Here is a 6,558-nt window from a genome sequence, read left to right as displayed (position 1 = left end):
TTTTTTTTGGTCGGTCATGGGGCCTGAGCTATGGGCTAGGCGCTGTCCCTCAACTCTTCAGCTCAAAGCAAGCACTCTATCACTTGAGCCACAATGCCACTCTCTGCTTATGTGGTGCTGAAGAACGGAACCCAGGACCTCATGCATACAAGGCAAGCAATCTATCACTGAGCCACCTTCTTAGCCCCTTGTTCAGAAATTTTACAGGATATATTTAGTTGAGTTCCTCGTTTATGTCCTGGATTGTGTTCTTTATTTTACTCAGCTCTTCATGTGAGTTTTCTTAGAATTCATTCAGGCATTTTTCATTTCCTGTTTAAGTTCATTAGTCATTCTTTAAATCCATTTTGAATTCTTGTCTGAGCTTTCATCTTCATTGTCATTTGTATTTGATATTGTGGAGAAGACTTGTATTCCTCTGTTTTTCCATCTATCTTGTGTTTCTGCTCTGGGATTTGTGCATTTGAAACTGAGTGGTTGATTGGAAGTTGTAACTCTCTGAGGTCTTTCAGTCAAAATATTTTCAGTGTTCAGGCAGTGGACTAGTTGAAGTGCTGTTTCTTATCACTGGACCAGAGGTTTGACTCAGTAGCTACATATTCACCTGTGTGCTCAGGGCACTAGACTTGATCACTAGTGCTACTCAGATAGAAATAAACTAGCTGGAGTCACTTGTAGAAAGGTTTGATTGTCTGTTTGTGGGCTTCTTTCACTGTAGAAGCTTTCCTTCTTTGTGTTGGACACTGCTGCTTGATACAGAGGTTTTTAGTTCCTTTCAGCTGGATTTGTTCCCCGAGGCTTGAGGTTGACTTTCCCTGAGGCAATAAGTATTCATGTCTTGGAATGATTCCTGAATGTATCAGTGTAGGGGAATAAAACAGAACAAAACTTTGCACTATCTAGAGGAAACTGAGGGACCTATTCACTCTGCCTGCTTGTCTCAATGCTTATAGATTCTTTCCAGCAGTTTACCTCCCAGCGGGGAAAAGGAAGCTAGGAAAATTGTATGATTTAGAAATTGTGGAATTAAGAGTTCTCTGTTGCACTTGGCAGCAAATATACTAGGATGTGTTCTGAAGGGGAATGCGTAGTGCTTTCAGACCCCACCTGACAGTTTACCTCCTTGTGTGGGAGAGAAGGTCATGAATGTCATGTGCTTTGGACAGAGTGTGCTCAGGGCTTTTCCTCATCTAACAGCAAACACACATCCTGGCAGCAGGGCCTGGAGGCCAAGTACAGCACTAACCACATGCTCTGTCTTTATTTCTTCTGACAGGCTCAAGTAAATGAGCTTACTCTTCACCAGGGTGTACAGGGCCTCCAAGTATCACACTCTTCCCTCACAGCTCAAGGAGTAGAACATCGGGAGCAAACAAGCTGAGTGAGAACAAGAAGTTCAAGCCCTCTTAATAATAGCAAAAGAAAAAAAATCATGTAAAAATAGTAGGCAGTTTAAAATTGTCTTTCTTTTTTGCATTTCAATAGAACTAGCTTTATTATTTATTTTTAAACAAAAGAAATGATCAAAAGCAAACACGGGTGTGTACCAAGGCATGGGCACGGCCTGGTGCTCACACAGGAGCTGCTGTATCATAACGGGGCGTTAAGAGAAGAGTAATCTGGAGATGCAGTTAACTAAAAGAAGGTGCTGTGAAACCACTAGAGGCGCTTCCAGAGAACTTTGCTGTGACGGCCAAGAACCAGCATCAACTCACTGTCTTCTCATTCTCCTCGTTTTCTATAATTTTCCTCTTCTTCTCATCTGTTCTTTTCTTGAAGATATTATTTCGGTAAAACTGAAGCTCTTTGATGCTTTCACTAATGTCATCAAGGGCCCTGTGAGAAGCAGCCTTCTTTGGTGCAAATGCATATTCTTCTGGATACCAGCGTCTGCACAGTTCTTTAACAGTGCTCACATCAATTGTTCTATAATGAAGATGTTTCATGAATTGTGGCACTTGTCAAGAAACTTCTTATCTGCATGAACTGAATTTCCTGCAAGCGGACAGAGCCCCGGAGGGGTCTGCTGCTGTACAAAGGACAGAAATTCATACTCTGCCTGCTGCTATGTGATTGTACTCCCCTCCACTGCCTTGGTAAGACCAGACTTCGCATGATGCTCCTTACACCATCAGACCTGCTGTCCAGCAGTTCGTTTGGCTATTGTATAATCGGGTTGGGACCTGATTAAGATCAGAGTCAGTCATCAGACAGGCCATCTCCATAATCTGGTCTTTCTCAGTGTCCAATCCTGTTACCTCCAGGTCTACCCAGACCATCCCCGGAGCCATGCTCCCCCCCCCCCCCCCCCGCCCCCCCCCCCCCCCCCCCCCCCCCCCCCCCCCGCGCACCACCCACACTCCGCAACAGCCTGGTGCCTTGGGACCGCCGCCGTCCCAGCCCAGCAGTCTGACTTCATTTTTTGGTTGATTCATTTCCCCAATAGCCACACATACCTCTTTCTAGCACAGAAATTAATTTCTAGAGATTTCATATGGCATTCTCCTTGACATGACCTTCAAAATAGAATTAATTGAATGATTACTGCTAATCATGTAAATACTAGCTACTATTTATTGACTGCTTGCTAGAGACTAGTCCCAATACTAGATGTTTTTTCACATTTTTCTTAACACCTTATGAGTTATTCCTATATTATTATATTGAAAAAGACCCAAATTAAATAATCAGTTGTTGGAGAGTAAAAGTAAGAACTTTTATTAAGCTCTAAAGTCTAATGTTTTCTGTTATATCACATCACCCAAAATGTAAATCACTGTAGGGAAATGGTGAAGAATGTCATGAAGCCATTTACTGAACTAGTAATATATTTATATCACACAAAAATAGAGTTCTCTGGACCTGGCACTGTGATGCACACCTGCAAGCCCAGCTACCCAGAGAGCAAAAGTAGGCGTATCAGTGGTGATCCAAGCCAACTCAGAAAGTTAAGCATGAGACCTATCTGAACAGCGAAGTAAAAAAGCAAAACAACAGCACTTTTTCTTTAAGCACTAAGGACTATAAATAGACTGCTGTTCTTGCTGCTCCTGCTGCTGATGGTGGTTTCCTCCTGGAATCCTCCATTTTTTCCCCTCATATACAACACAAAACATGGTTTAATTTATAGCATGGAAGAAGAATCAAATTATCCATTTAAATGTCAGTTCTGTGAATGTCATTTTAATCAAAGCATTTAAAATCTCCTTATTATGATTCTCCACAGCATCTCTCATAATTAGTAAAAGCTCTGAGCCAGGACTGTGGTGCTAGAAAAATTTGCAATCGACTGCATGTATCTGAAATGTCATCAATAAAAATATCAGACTCTAAAATCATCGGGAAATGTAGCCTTCTAGCAAGCCAGCATCTATGAACAAACCTCCAAGGGGGTTTTATTTTTAAAGCCTCCAAGGGGCTTCATTTATTTGATCTACTTCCAACTATGAGACTTTGAGGGAGGGCTGAAGACATCACAAGAAGAGATTCTTTCACGAACCGATTCTTCTCGTCATCGCGCCGGCTCCTTGCTGACAGTTCTTCCTCAGGAGTACTCTGCTTGAGGTCAACAAGCTTTCAAGAGAAATCTTACAATGAAGCCAAAGGCATTTGGAAAACAAAGATTTCCCTTTTGACTTTGGCAAATACATTCCACATGTAAAGCCAATGTTTTGATGAAGAGAGCTCTTTTTCACGTCTGTATATGAGAAGGAATTGCAAATTGCCATGGAGTTGTTTGCCTTAAGGAGAAACTAACTTTTGTTGGTAGCACCTTCCTACAAGTCATCTTATTTGTATAGCGCCATTTTTTTTTCCTCTGCGAGCCAAGAAATTGAATCCTAAAGCTATCAAATAACTTTCCACAAACTACATAGCTGGAGTGGTCAGTATTATAGCTGATGTAAACTGACCACTAAAGATAATGTGTTTTCAATAACATTGATGTCTCTCAGATGTATTCATTGGCTAAACATGGAATATTTAAATATAAGAATGATATAATGGTTTTTTCTCTCTTTTTTTTTTTTTTGGCAGTACTGGGATTGAACTCAGGGCTTATGCTTGCTTTACAAGGGCTCTCCTGCTGGGCTATGTCTCCAACCCTTTTTTGTATTGTACATTTTGAGATAGAGTCTCATTTTAGCCCAGACACATACCTGGACCATGATCCACCTATTTTCAGCTTCCCAAATAGGTGAAATAACAGGCACTTGGCATCACGCCAAACTTCTTCCAACCAGACAAAGTCTCACAATATTGTGCCCCCGCACTGGCCTAGAACCATGAGCCTTCCAATCTCAGACTCACACAAAGCTAGGATGGCAGGCATATGCTACAGTGCCCTACTATGGGTTAAGGAGGGGTTTTAAAATCTTTTCTATCTAGGCTCCCAGCCGCAACATCTCAAGCAGCTAGGATGACATAAGCCATTGGAGCCCGGGGTTAATTCTTTTATATAATGTTCCCTCTCCAAAATAACATTTTAAAGACATATCTTGAAGAATTAGTCTATTATATAATTAACATTTCTATTAGTATAATTTAATATTCCTTATTGTTACAGTGAAGATTATTCTTTATTTTTATGTGTCTGTTTCTAGGGAATGTTGCTAGCCTTCTTTCCTACCAAATTTTCACTCTTCCAAGGGAAGAAGGTGAGGATTTTGGTGGATAGCTGAGAGTCCCATATCTCGTAGGCTGTTGGGAGGAGGGAGATGCATAAAAGGGTGAACTCTCCTGCTCTGTTGATCATTGGTTCTCAGATGCACTATACTCAAGTTGCTCTCACAATCTTCATGTGCTTATCAGCCCTCTAGGAGTCCCCATTTGCAGGGAAGCACGTAGAAGAACAAACTCTACATTCTCCCAGTTCTGGAAGGTTAGTTTAATTCAGTGGTAAAAGTGGTGGTATTATGGGGTACTGGCCTACTCTATTTTGCCCTCAGGTCTAAGTCATAGCTATCATGGTTTACCAAAGGCTTTCTTGGATATATCACCTGACCATTTTATCTCCATTTATGCGTTATTTGTATCCTGTTACATCAGGTCTATGTTGACATAGGAGTCATGTGTTCTTCACTTTCTCTTACAATCTACCTGCACCCTTTCTGCAAAACATCCTTCCCCAGGTGAATCTGAATCCATCTCTTCTCTTGACTCCCAGTGCTCTCACTCTGGTCTGAGCAGCCATTATTTCCAGCCTAGGTTTCAGTTAGAAGTTCTTTACACATCGTTTTCATTTCCTTATATTAAAGGGTGAGGCTTTACCTTTCTGATCCCTTACAAGTAACACACTTTCCGTAGACATCTATGCATCTATCTTTTTCCCTATGGTCTTTGTTCAAACACTGCCTCTGAATAAAGGCTGCCTAGTCAAATCACAAACCATTCTCCCTGTCCTTCATGATTTTAACTTCTGTAGCATATTTGTAATATATATATTTATATCCCGTGTGTTTTTGTTGTATGTCTCTCTCTAGCTAGAGTATGAATTCTTGGTGTGTGTTATTCATTGAAGTTCAAGGGCCTGGAACATCTTTGCTGAATGAATGAACAAACAAGTGGAAATAACCTTGTAGACTTTTATAATTTTTTTCTATTTCTTCTCATTGTTTCTTGGCAAACCAGTATTGTTTTACTGAGTTCTCATTTTATAAGGGCATGCTGAAAATAGTAAAGAACAGACACAGATATTCACACACAAGTATTCTGTTTATTTGAGCATCTTTTCCTTAGAGCTACTGACTCAGTATGTATGTTATTTCAGGTTTTGTACAGCATGTGAATGCACCAACTTTCCAGCCTGTAGGATCCATATTCTTACTACTCACTGTTTCACTACTAAGCCAACATCATGCATATTAGATTTTTGTAATAACAGTCCCCTACTTCATTTACCTACCTTATTTATATACTTCTTTAGAGAAATTTCTTATCAAATTCTTTGGTGTTTTATTTTTTAACCATTGAATTAAGGAGTTCTTTATTTGTCATGGAGACCCCTTATCAGATATATGATTTATATTTTCTTTTTATTCTGTGGATTATCTTTCCATTTTCTTGATAGTGTCCTTTGAGATGGTCTCATAGTTAAGGAAAAAGTGACTGGGAGATAAAATATTTTGTACAAGATCACGAGAAAGACTCTGGTTCGTAGCTCTGCTGTGGTTATGGACCATGAGACAGACACTAACCAATGTAATAAAATGGCCCAGAAATGGTGGAACCAAGGGTGAGCTAATTCATCAGTGATACTCACCAGACACTATGTTGAAAATGAACTATGCAATTTGTGGGGGAAGGGGTCTGGAGAGAAGAAACTGGAGAAATGAGGGAAGAGGTGACATTGTTCAAAAAGAAATGTACGTAACACCTGACTTACGTAATTGTAACCTCTCAGTACATCACCTTTACAATAAAAATTTTTTAAAAATGGAGAGTGGTGGGGAGGGTAGAAAGGGCCCTGCCTCTTCAGGCTTAGCCCATTACATCCTTCCCTACATAGCTTTCAACTATCTTCAATCCAGGCCTCTGAGATGATGATGTCCAGGATAATGC

At 40.4% G+C, this 6,558-nt stretch overlaps 1 pseudogene; it reads right to left on the bottom strand.

Annotated features, from left to right (window-relative positions):
* Positions 1-1,706: 1,706 nt before the first annotated feature.
* On the bottom strand, positions 1,707-2,279 carry LOC122097675 (annotated as a pseudogene).
* Between the last annotated feature and the right edge of the window lie 4,279 nt (positions 2,280-6,558).

The sequence above is a fragment of the Dipodomys spectabilis genome, unplaced genomic scaffold (assembly GCF_019054845.1).
Source record: "Dipodomys spectabilis isolate Male_0828 unplaced genomic scaffold, ASM1905484v1 ptg000001l, whole genome shotgun sequence".
NCBI lineage: Eukaryota > Metazoa > Chordata > Mammalia > Rodentia > Heteromyidae > Dipodomys > Dipodomys spectabilis.
Note: the sequence above shows the minus strand (reverse complement) of the source record. Positions and strands in the feature narration are given on the sequence as shown.